We start from the raw sequence: 13100 nt of genomic DNA on the forward strand, positions 1-13100 counted from the left end.
ATGTAATGGCATATGCTCTCTACTAACCATCTAAACAGAGATCTTTTCCATCCCAGATGGAAGTGGATGCATATACTTATGCTCTATACCATATGATTTAAGTAGGCTTAAAACTTACATCAATTTGAAGGTTTCAGACTAAATTTTCCCTGTATAGTTCCTATTAAAACGATTTCTCCTCATTCCAAAGAACTTTAGACTATTAAAACTTTCCAACAGGTAATGCCTTATTAAGCTGCTGTTCTCCTAGATAAATGTCTCCTGGATAAATAATATACCATGTTGAAATGTGCTTTCTTTTTAAATTGAAAGAGTAGGTGTGACTGAGAGTCATATTAGCAACAAAAGCATTACTTTCCACATAGCCTAAATTCTCCTCTCATTCCTGGGCCTCTATAAGTAAGCAGTTGGCTGAAGCCACGAGAGACTTTTTATCTGTTTGGGAAGATTTTGCACTTGTCAGGGTGTTCTGTGAAATGTCTGCACTGTACAGTATTTGCACTGTGCATTTTACATTTAAATGTCTCTGCTAAAAGGTGTGATCACACTTGCAATTATATTCTCTACCTTCCCAAGCACACCTGCCCTGACAACCTTTTGAAATGTCAGACTCTGAAACAAGTAATGCAGAACATTTAGGATGATTCCTTTGTTATGAAACAGTATGTATTTGTTATTGGAAATACCAGACTGGGGTTTTCTCCTAGTTTTATAATGTTAAAATCATTTTTATCCCTTCAGCCACCAGTAGTAGAAATTTCTCTTCTCAGACAGGGAGCCCAAACTGTGTGCCAGTAGCACTAGGATTAGTTTTTAGAGTGTTGTAAAATTGCAAGGAAACAACTGGTCTTACTCAAATCCATTAAGGGCTTTTCTCCAACTTCAGTGATTTTGGTCTTCTGAAAGCCACCGTGTGGGATCTCTTGAATGCATCCTATTTAAGGCCATGTGGAGTGGGGAGCTTTCTATCTTTGAGATTTCTGAGATCAACTAAACAGATCACATTTTCAGTGTCTTTATTGTTTGCTGTAACATGGACACGGGGGCTCTGCCTCTTTAAAGCACTGTTATTTTGATGCTTTATCTCTTAGCTCTGTCCCTTTATACACCCAAAACCCTCCAGCAAAGAGGTTGTAGAAGGGAAACCTGCAAAGACTTCCTTTAAAATGTGTTATTTTCTGTTAGCATTTCTTAACTCAGTCCAGCACTTAGATGGACAGCTTTTCTTTATCCTTTTAAAGTGCTCATTAAATCGAAAGCACAATTACAGCTGATTATTTACAACCATTAGCACGAGTTCATCTCAGCTTTCTCACGATCTCATTAGGCTCCCTGAATTCCTTGCAACTCGAGATAATAATATATATAAAAAATATTTGTTCATTTAAAAGTGCTGCTATCTTCATCAGTCTGTATTCAAAGAGTTTAATATATTTGAAGGGAACTGTCAGCTGTGCCAACCACACAGGTTTTGTTATATTCTTTTCCCCTTTTTTAACAAAGTTTAAAACAGAACACACTGAATGTTGAACAAGGTTGAAGACTGAGGCAAGTTGATTATGTTTTGTGCATTTTATCTGGAGTTTTGTGCAAGTGTTATACAGACAATAAAATTCAATGCAACTGTGATCACGTTAGATACTGTCAAAGGAACAAAATCTATCTGAATAAATGGAATTTCTGTAGTCCACCTGCACTCCAATAGTACCTTGCTGAAGAAATGGATGGAATATTTGGCAGCAGAAAATGTGCCAAACTGTAATCTAACCCCAGAAAAAATAGGGATCCCCTTAGGGTTTGGGTGAAAAATTGTCATATTGAGACATACTCCATCAGAACAATGCTTGATAATTTGCTTCAGCATAATGCTAATACTACTAATAATGTTAATAGGCACAACTACGACTAACTATAAATTATAGAATTATAAAAGAAATAGAGGTATGGACCACAAAGAAATACCCATTTGGGGCACTGAGAAATGTCTGTGGAATTCGCTTTATCTGGATATAACACTGAAAAATATTTTTAAATTTTGGAAAGGGAAAAAGTTGTTATATTGAAGAAGTGGCTGGAAAGGGAATTGCCAGCAAGTGCCTTTAATGACCTCAAGAGGATAACAGGATGTCAAACACAGGAAAATACGATATTTTTGCTCTCATGAAGCTATTTATGACTGCAGGAACACTTCTTTACGCTGCCATTGTTGTAGAAGGAAAGTCATTAAGGCAACAGAGGTACAGAGAAGGTGCAAAGTGAAAAGTTGCTGCTTGCAATTACCTGCTCCATAAAAGAGCTAGCCCACAATCCTCGCCCTTGCCAGTTTGAAACAGCTGAAGCAGAAATAAAAGAAAAATAGAACGGGAGATATGCTTTTTATACATTCTATGTGCTTTTGCAGTATTTGTGTGTGTATTTTTTTATTTACCTCTACATATACACACAGACTCACAGGCTCACAAACACAATTTCTGTGTGCAAGAAAACTTTTAATAAAATGTGTTCTACCTGAGAACTGACCTGAGACTTAATTTCTGATAACAACTTGCTGCTACTTTGTGTAGCAGGGAAGAAATGTCATTATTTTGCCCACAGGCCATTTGGATTTGGGTGAATTTATCATAATACCCCTAACTGACAAAATTCATAAACACTCAACTTGCTTCTTCTGAGAGAAAATAAACAAGTGTTTAGCTTACAATTACAGTAAACAGTAAATAATTTCAATTACCTAAACTATCATAAAATTTTGGGGCTTGGTTCTGGCCTGCCAAATTCATGATAACTGGCTCTGGATGACCAGTTTTGTCACCTCCAAGACAGAGATGATCCATCAGAAATTGGACCATATTCACTGCCAGTGACTAACCCAGATTATGAAAAAACATTTTAAATTCTATTTCACATGAAATTCATAAATGTCTTTGAAGGAAAATTTCTATAGCACTTGCTGGAATATGACATGGAAAGATGTCTTTGTTAAAGGTTTATAACTATACAGAGACTCTTTAATGTACAGAAGGATTACTTGGGAGGAAGATAAGGAGGCACTAATCAGTTGTGGTAACACCACTACTGTGTTTTCCTTATTTATTCTTCCTTTGCACGAGTTATTCCAATTCTGCTTTGCTTACAGCCAGTATTGGAGCTTCTGCTCTTTCTCCTGCCTTGCATTATTTGTTTGCTGCTCTAAAATGTTGTTTCTTGACACTTAGAAATCAATGGTTTCTTTTCCTAGAGGTACAAGTTGGAAATGTTTTACTGGCAGTTGGTCCTGTTCCTTAACCTGTCCATTCCTTGCCACTTTTTTCTTTTTATTTCACAGTTTATTCTCAATATCTCTACAAAATTTCAGTAGGACACAAAAGGTAATTCCTGGAGTTAGTCTTTCTGCCTCGTGCTTATTTTCTGTTCCATTTATCTTGTGTGCAACACACGGGCTTTCAGGAAGGAGCTCTGAGTGGAAAGATTTCCTGCTTTGTATTCATTAATGACACTGTCATCGGCGGTAATTTTCTGCAGAAACTCAAGGACTTCACTTTTTGGAGCTACGCACACTTTGCTGCTTTCAAATGAGTTTCCATCCATGACAGAATGAAGGTCAGGGAAAGATATTTGCAGTGCAGCGTCTGAAGGATGGGCTCAATTTCACAGAGCTGTTGCCACAAGTGGTGGCTCCTTGGCCAACGCCTGACAGATCTAATGGACATGGAAAATGAATGGTTCTTTCCCCGTTTGTGTTTTCCCAGCGGGACAGAGCAGAAGCTCATCACAGAGGCAGAGTGGAAAGGTCACTTGTGCTGCAGCTGCTGTCAGGAGAAGTGCTGTCAAAACTGAGACGTATCTCTGAGCACCAACGCTGCCCTGAGGGTCGACAGCACGAGCTCCAACCTGACAGTGCAACTCCAAACCTCGGTGCAGTTGTTCTTACTCCATCTCCTCGCCAGGAGCACATATCAGACTGATTATGTCTTATGAGCTGAGGGCAAGAGGCAGATGGTTGGGCTGCTCTGCTTTGTGTTTGATCCGCGTTCACTGGGAATGCAGCCTCTTCGTGCTCACTCAAGGTGCCTCTGACTCATCGTTCCACATAGCTGAGCTCCTTCACTCTGAATTGTGCTACTTAGGGCTGCTGGGGAATCGCAGAGTCATGGAACCATGGAATGGTCAAGGCTGGAAGGGACCCCAAAGATCAGTCATGCACTGTCACGGTGCCTGTACATTCAGCACTGCCGTGTGTAACTCTTTGCTTCTTGCATTTTGTCTTTCACAGAAGAAATAGGCACCACATAAAAGGGGTTATGCCTTGGGATTACCCTGGAAGGTGTGGAAACATTACTTTGTATTCAATTCCTACTTCTCCCTGTGCTGCATTAGCCACTAACAGCTACACACAGGTCAACAAGGGGTCCCTGCTGGCAGTGATCTTGTGGGAGCAAATTTGTGTCATAGCCAGGAGCTAACCCTGAGAAAACTGGGTAGAGCTTGCAATGATGTGAAAAGGAGGCTTTTGATATAGTTCTCAGTTTTCAGCTGTACAACACATTCCTGGGGGATGGCATAGGAAAATCTGCATTGATATTTGGATATTTGTCCTCGTGTTAGAAACACTTGTGATATTGTCATAGAATGCCACAATGGTTTGGGTTGGAAGGGACTCTAAAGCCCATCCAGTGCCACCCCCTGCCATGGGCAGGGACACCTTCCACTGCTCAGGCTGCTCCAAGCCCTGTCCAGCCTGGCCTTGGACACTGCCAGGGATCCAGGGGCAGCCACAGCTTCTCTGGGCACCAGGAACTCCCCACCCTCACAGGGAAGGATTTCTTCCCAATATCCCATCTATAACCCGATCCTCCTCTAGCTTAAGGCCATTCCCCCTTGTCCTGTCACTCCGTGTCTATTTCCAAAGTCCCTCTTCAACTTTCTTGGAGCCCCTTGAGGTACTTCTCTTCTCCAACCCCAGGCAGGTTTCCATGCCTCAGAGTGTTTGTTAAGCTGGGAAGAAAACACAGGTTCCAGGTCTGGAGACATTGTCTAAAGGGATAGAGCAGCAATCAATGCTCGTTTTGGGATTTTTTTTTTTTTTTTTTTTTTTTTGACAAAACAGCCCCTGTTTGCCAGTTTTGGCTGGATAAGGGAACTACTACAGTGGCAGCGAGGACCACCCGGGCTATTTTTCAAGACGTGGCACTAGCTCTGATTTTAGCTTACATCCAAACTCACCTTTCTGCAATCATAAATCTTGGATCAATTTTAATGATTCCGGTAAATTGGTTAATCATTCTTTGACAGGAAAATTGACTGCTCCCTTTTATTATTCCAGCATGTTCTCACTCCAGCTATTGCCACATATCATGTATAATTTTTTACAGTATTTTGTACAACTTCTTAAATATGAAATATTTAAGACTTTTTTAATGTATTGTATCAAAGTATGATAGAATAATTTATGTTGGAAAAAAGACTTTCAAAATCCCTGAGTCCAACTGTTAACCTAATACTGCCCAGTCCACCACCTGAACCATGTTTTCCTTGTTTTACTCTATTAGAAATATTTAAAAATGTATCCTGTTCCAACTGTGATGTGATTTGCAAGTATTCTCTAGAGATGAGAACATTGCCCTGTATGCGGAGTATGAAAAAGCCAATTAAGTCTCCAATTAACACAATCCAATGCATTTTTCTATAGGATTTCACATGAAAAAAGAGATTAAATTTTTTAAGGAATTCAATGATCAATTAGCTGAGTAGTTTACTGCATGAGTCCCTGACATTTTCCTTCTAAATCCAGTCTAAAAAAGAATCTAAGCACTAAATAGTTCACCTGATAACTGGTTTCTTAAGAGCTGCACAGAAGTTAAATATAATTTTAAAGTAATCTAATAAATATAATACATTTTTAGTAAACATAATTTCAAAGTCCACAAAGTCCAAGGAAATGTGTGTAGAGATTCTGAACAGACCTGGCACTAGGGGAGAAAAAATTAAAATTAAAAAAATATATATTTTACATCCAGAAGAAGATTCAGGAATCAGTTCCTCTTACAGCTGATTTAACCTGCAGAGCAACAAGGATATTCCTCCTCTCAAGTGTATCTGTGCTTTGCAAAATCTCTAGAATTGTCTGAGGAATGATTGATTCGATGTCATTGGAAAGCGCAAATATTCCAGTTGTGATAATTTGTTATTTCCTGATCAACTGATTCAAATGAAACATGTTGCATAATTCTTTCAGATTTATTACTGGTTAAATTTCCTTAATTGGATTTGTTTGATGTGAGCCAAGTTTTGATGGGATCACTCTGTCAGAACAAACCAGGACTACGGTGGAATTTTGTCTCGCTTACAGTTGTACAGTTCCTTTGTCTGTTCCTCCCTTCAGTGTCTCCTGCTGTGGATATTTCTGGAGCAAACAAGGCAGTGTTATCACATCTCTGCTAGGATTTAATTAATGGAGTAGGAGCAACCTCGTACCTCTTACAAATGTTTCGTTAGAATTCTGATTTTCAGTCATGCTTTTGGGTGTGTGTGTGTTTTGTTAATTGGTTTGGGGTTTATTTTGTTTTTCAAAGCAGAAAAGCATGGGAAGGGTCTTTCTGTGGCACAAAGTGGCCATGGATAAGATGGGTAAGAGATCTGCCAGTTGGAGCCAAGATTAAAACATCCCAGAGAAAGGACCAAGCAAATGGAAGAAAAGCAGCTGGGTTGAGAGTAATACCTGAAGTTTAAAAAAGGAAGTTTCTGTAGAGGGGAGCTTCTGTAATCACTGAAGAAAGGTTTAAACAAACAATTTAGTTAAAAATACTAAAATCAACTTGCCTGACTGCTCCAAGTATTAACTGCTGAAAGAAGCAATGTCAAGTGCTTAGTGCTTGTCCCAGGACTGGGGAATCCTGCCCTCGGTCTTCCACAGGATCATTGGTTCCTTCTTTTTCAATGTGTCTGCTTCATTCTACAAGGAAAGATAGCAATACACATTTTCCCTCAAAAGAAATAATATTAAATATAATAAATATGCTCACAGTTGTGAGGCTCTCAGGTACTTAATTACCAGAATTATTGCTTTTAATGATATAAAGTGTGGTAGAAACATTTGCTGCCCAACTGGCACTGAGAGGAATTAGAATAACACTGAATCCAATATGATTTTGAAATATTTTCTTGTGAATATGGAAATGTTGGGTAAAGAAACAGCAACCTTTTGATTTTTCTATTAATTTGGTTTTGATATTCAAATAGCTGTGAAATGTAGCTTTTGACTTTTTATTCATCTTTGATGACTGATTTAGAAACAAACTCTCATATGGGGAGTAGGACTATTGCAATATTCTGGATGCAAGCTGCAAATATAATGAAAATATCAATGATTAATTGAGAAATCCAGAAAAAGCTGCCAATGAGAGAGGACTTAGAGTAGGAGGCTGAGTAGGAGTCAGTGATTATGACCTGACTGCATTTGTAATCAAGAGGGAAAAGGCAGTCTGTACTTGTAATATGGCATAGCTGTATTAGCCCTGCAGATAGGTTAGATTCCCACTTTCATGGGAAATTAGAAATTAAAATCATCAGAAGAGAAAAAGAACCCGAATAAAATGGAACTCTACTGAAACCAGTAGAAACAACTTAGGAAATCTGTCTATGCTTTTCAGGAGAAACTGGTGTACTCTTGGTTTGCATATGACTTCATGGAATCACAGAATCACAGGATCATTAAGGCTGGAAAAGATCTCCGAGATGATCAAGTCCAACTTTTGACCAAATCCCAGCATGCCCAGTAAAACATATCATGTAGTGCCACGTCCAGTCATTCCTTGAACACAGGAATTACATTCCAGGGATGGGAACTCCACCACCTCCCTGGGCAGCCCCTTCCAAAGCCTGACCCCTCTTTCAGTGAAAACGCTTTTCCTGGTATCCAACCCGAGTCTCCCCTGGCACAGCTTGAGGACATTTCCCATTCTCCTGTCCCTTGTTCCCTGGGAGCAGGGCCCGACCCTGCTCTGGCTGCACCCTCCTGTCAGGGAGTTATGGAGAGCAATAAACCTGTGCAACTCTGTTTAGTTGCTTCATATAGCAGACACCAAAGCATTATTTATTGTGAGTAAGCATTCCAGAAATTTACTCTCAAAAATTAAGAAGTAAAAGCACAGCTGTGGAACAGAATAAGAATGGCTCAGCTGGAAGTGAGCTATAATGATCGTTTGTCCAACTGCAACTGCAGCAATCTGTGCAAGTCATTTCCGTTTTTTATGTGTTTCAGATGACACAGGTTAAACTGTTGACAGCTGTAAAGAAACTGCAGCCTGTGAGGAGCCCAGCCTGGAGCAGGTTTATCCCACAGGACTGCCAGCCATGGAAAGGGCCATGCATGAGCAAGGGAAAAGCATGAGGAGGAAGGACTGGCAGACAGGAGCTGTAACAGCCCGATTGCAACTCCTGTTCCCACCACCCCTGCACACCTTGGGGGTAGGAGGCAGAGGGAAGGAGTGAAGCTAAGCCTGGAAAAGTTAAACCTGGGAAAGGGTGTGAGGGAGGAAGGTGATTTAGTTTTTATCTGTTTCACACCATCCAACTATTTTTATTTAGTAATAAGCTGAAAGAAGCCAGATTTAGATGGGATATTGGGAGAGAATTGTTCCCTGGGAGGGTGGTGAGGCCCTGGGCACAGGGTGCCCAGAAAAGCTGTGGCTGCCCCATCCCTGAAAGCGTCCAAGGCCAGGCTGGACAGGACTTGGAGCAACCTGGGATAGAGGAAGGTGTCTCTGCCCATGGCAGGGGGTGGCACTGGATGGGCTTTAAGGTCCTTTCCAACCCAAACTATTCCATGAGTCTATGGTTTTTTGTCCATGATGGACACTGGTAAATGATCTCCATGTCTTTATCCTGACTCATGAACTTTTTTGCCTTATTTTCTCACCCTGTGCTATTGGTGGGGAAGAGGAAGAGTAAGAAAGCACCTGGTGGGTGTCTGGCAGCTCAGCAAAATCAACTCACCCCAACTGAACACAAAATTCTCTCAGACTTCATGTGGAAATTCCTTACAGTCCTATAATGTACAGGTAAGGCTGAGGGACAGGGATAATCATGACCTGGCAAACCATTTGTAACACAGACCAAGCAAAATGGTGCTAAAGAACCAAAACCCACTTCAGACCATATTGTCAAGGGGACAAAACATGAGATCGTAGAAAGGAGCTGTATATCTTATTTCTCATTTGAATAAGGATACCAATGTAGAAAGATCATAAATTAAGGAAATAACACTAAATTGGCAGTGCATCAAAGAATGAACTGATCTCTGCTTCTGAAGTTTCTGTTTTGCACAATAACCTGCAGTGAAATTACTTCACATGCGAAATGCTTATTCACTTCAGTAAATGTCACGCTCTTAATACAGTCACTTTCCAAATACTATTATATCATAAAATGTTACAGAAAATAATAAGGCTGTTTTATAATTAGAACTATGCAGGATCACAATCTCAGATTACTCATTTGCTTGAACATTCCTTTACCACCAACTGTGTGCAACATTTGAATGTCACAAAGCTCCTGTTATTAATATTTGCACAGTGGTGTGGAATAACAGTTTGTACATTTGCAATGAGCTCTTCTGAGATCCCATGTAAGCCCCAGATATGCTCAGCCCCCTGCAGAGTTTATCCTTAGGACGGGATAAACAGCTCCTGTGAAGAAGGGGTAGGTTCAGGTTTTTAGGGGGAAGAGAACCAGGTATAAATCAGCTGAAAGAAATACATAAAAAGGTCCCAAGAATAGAGGCAATGACGTGAAAAGACAAAGTCTCAGATGTCACAAGGTAAGTACATCCCCACTAATTTGCTCCAGACCCTCAACGTGGCCAGGTTTAAATAAGGAAGAAGAATGGCAACTTGTCAGGCACCATCCTTTGGCTTTGTAGCTTGATGGCCTCAGGCCTCAGGGAGCTGGGCTTTAGGAGAGGTGCTGGGAAATGATCCTAAATGGGTATCATGGGTATGTGCCTAAAGAGATGTTTCAGTTTTAGTTTCATGTTCTAGTGCATAAAGATCATTCCTTCACAGAATCACAGAATATTCTGGCTTGGAAGGCACCCACAAGGATCATCAAAGTCCAGCTCCTGGCCCTCCCTAACATACTGCAAGTTGCTTCTTTTTGCTTCTTCAGCTCTCTCCTTTTTTTTTTTTTAACTTGTTTTTTTTTTAATTTATTTTTAAAATTTTGGGATTTAATTGAGGTTTTACAGGATTTGTCAGTGGAGAGTCCCAGGCTCTGGAGTGACATGATTGGCCAAAATAAAGAAAGGCAATAGATTGATTTATGGAACAGAATATATTCCAGGATAGAATTTTTTTTTTTTTTTTTAAATTTCTTAGTAGCTTTTTGCAGCTTAAGAAGTCCTGTTCTGTATTCACTTTTAACAGGCTACTGGAAAAGTTTGTGTTAATTCACGAAATGTTAAGACTACACCTGCCATGCTTCTCCTGTGAATTCTTACCACTTTGACAAATACCACCAGAAATCTAGAAAAAGTGAGTTTTCACTAATATTTTTTTCTTTAACAAGAAAGTCCTAAGGTTTGTTCACCTAGGGGCAAGATCTAGATGCAAAACTTGTGCAATTTGTCACGGCCTGTACCTACATGCTTGACACATTTACTGCTACAAATACAATAAATATCTGCAAGCAGTAGTGAGAAGAAGAGAACAAAAGAAACGTTTTCTACAAATCATGCATTTGAAAATGAACACGCCTCTTTCCTTCTATGTATCTTGTTAAAAAGAGCAACAATCCTTCATTAAACCTTTTAAGCCAAAGAACTTTCTCCCTTGTGGACATCCATCTTAGCTCTTTCTAATGCCTTACTACAGACATGTATTAAACTCAGATTTACACTCACACCGGATTTTATTTCCAAGACATAGATTGAAATGGCACAGGGTGGGACTGTTGGGGTTCTGTGCAGGGCCAAAAGTTGGACTCAGTGATCTCTGTGGGTCCCTGACAATTCAGGATATTCTGTGATCCCGTAAAAATATTAATAACTGATATCTGAACTATTTATTACATGGAACTCTTTCAGTCTTCAAACATAATGAAATTGAAAAATGAATGAAAGAGAAGGAATGTCAAGCCTGCTGTCTCCTGCATCATTTCACATGATGGAAAAACAGTTCCTTTAAAAGAAAGACCATCAGGAAATTGTTCCTGAAAAATCTTACCTTCCAAAGAGTAAAAATCCCTCATCTCCAGCATGGAAGAATATCTGACAGGTTTTTTAATTCAGACATCACACCAGAAAAAGATAGATTTTGTTCAAACCAAAACAGAATTATTCTGAGGACTGAAATGTAATTTAAAAAAATATTGACCCTCTCAAACTACTAATTAATTAATTAGCCAAATGCTAATTCCAGGTGTTACATAATTTGCATTTTAACGTTTTTAAATAGCTGCTTTTGAATGAAGATACAAAACCAGCCAATCATAAAATGCAAAGTTTCTCAGGTTTTTAGAGTCATATTACTAAAGGAATTTACAAATTTTGTTAAGTCCTTCTTTTTCTGATCATCCATTGCTATGTGTTTATAAATACTGTAAATATATAGCTTTTAATTCAGCGTCCTTTCTATCTGCTTTATCTGGGATGTTTCCTTTCTTGCTCCAGACAGACATTAAGAATCTCACACTGCTCCTACTCCTTGTGACAAAGTGCCACTAAAAACATGCAGGAAAATTTAACTGGATTTTGAGTCTGGATATGGAACTATTTGCAAGTAAAGTTCTCAGCTGTCTCTTTGCAACCAGAAAATTAAATATTTTCCTTTCGTTGCCAATATTTCATGGTAATTTTGATTTCTGACTTCACTTTTCCTTTTTAATTTCAAGTAGTGCTTTTTCTCCCATGTGTATGATGTGTTACCTTTTCTTTACACAGTATTCTTTTACTCCCAGATCTCTACTTTGCATTTTGTTTTTGTTAGTCCTGATGTATTTCACTTTGCTGTAGGCTGTGGGGTGGGAATAAAGTCTGTTGGAAAGACTTGCTGTACCACTTTCCACATGGGTATTTCTGTTCAAGCCCGAAGTGATATTTAAATGTCTTCTCTTCTTCCAGTTTCATAATCCTTTCTTTGAAGCAGAACGTTAAATGGGATTTAATGTAGCCCAAAAGAAAGTCTTGAAAATGGTCATTACCTTTGGAGGTGCTGAAGGAAGCATAGTGCTGCCTTTCAGAAGGACCTGGACAGGCTGGAGAGATGGCAGAGGGGAGCCATCTGAAGTCCAGTAAAGGTGAATTCAGGGTCCTTAAATTACAGGGCTTTTTTCATGTTTAAATGTTCCTCCAGCAGCTTTAGAAATCCAAGGATTTTCTGGTGTTCTTAGTGCTCCAAGTAAGAAATTGCTCCCAGTGGCATTTCCCTTGCTTTCCCTCCTCTGTCGTTTTTTGGGTTTTCTTGTTGTTTTTTCCTCAAGCAAGCCGGGTGTTCCCTAGATTTTGGGAAATGCCCTATGGAAGAAGAATTCCTCACACTGTTCCATCCTATACCTCACTGCTGTTTCTTTGAAATCACCTCCTTCTAGTTATACTGGAGCTTTAATTCAAATAGTTTGGAAAACCTTTACAAAACCAGAAATCAACCATGATCCAAATTGCGAGTGAAGTTTCTTGCTCAAGAAACCATCTGTGTTAACTTCAGCATATTTGATGCCAAATCTATGAAATTCTGATTCATTCCAGTGACTCTAAAATTGTGGTTTTAGTCAGATCTGGTGGGGTTGTTCCCCCCACCACCACCCTCTTTTCCCCAAATGTCTCTTCTTTAAATAAAGAGCTTTGTTCCGTGGCTGCAATGACCCATTTGAAAAACTGTTGTCACACGACATCAATAATTAAGATTTTAACTCTCTGTTACTGATTCTTCCCATAATATTGTTGCTGTAATGTATTTAATAATTGCCCCCAAAATAATTCAAAGCTGAGAGATGTTTTCCTCAAATACAGACAGCTAAATAGTGCATTTAATTCCATTTGTAAAACTTCTGTTCATCAATTAATGATGGCGTCTTTGGAAAGAATATTCTTAGTCATGCTCTTTAAA

Source organism: Corvus cornix, chromosome 8 (genome assembly GCF_000738735.6).
Source record: "Corvus cornix cornix isolate S_Up_H32 chromosome 8, ASM73873v5, whole genome shotgun sequence".
Taxonomy (NCBI): Eukaryota; Metazoa; Chordata; class Aves; order Passeriformes; family Corvidae; genus Corvus; species Corvus cornix.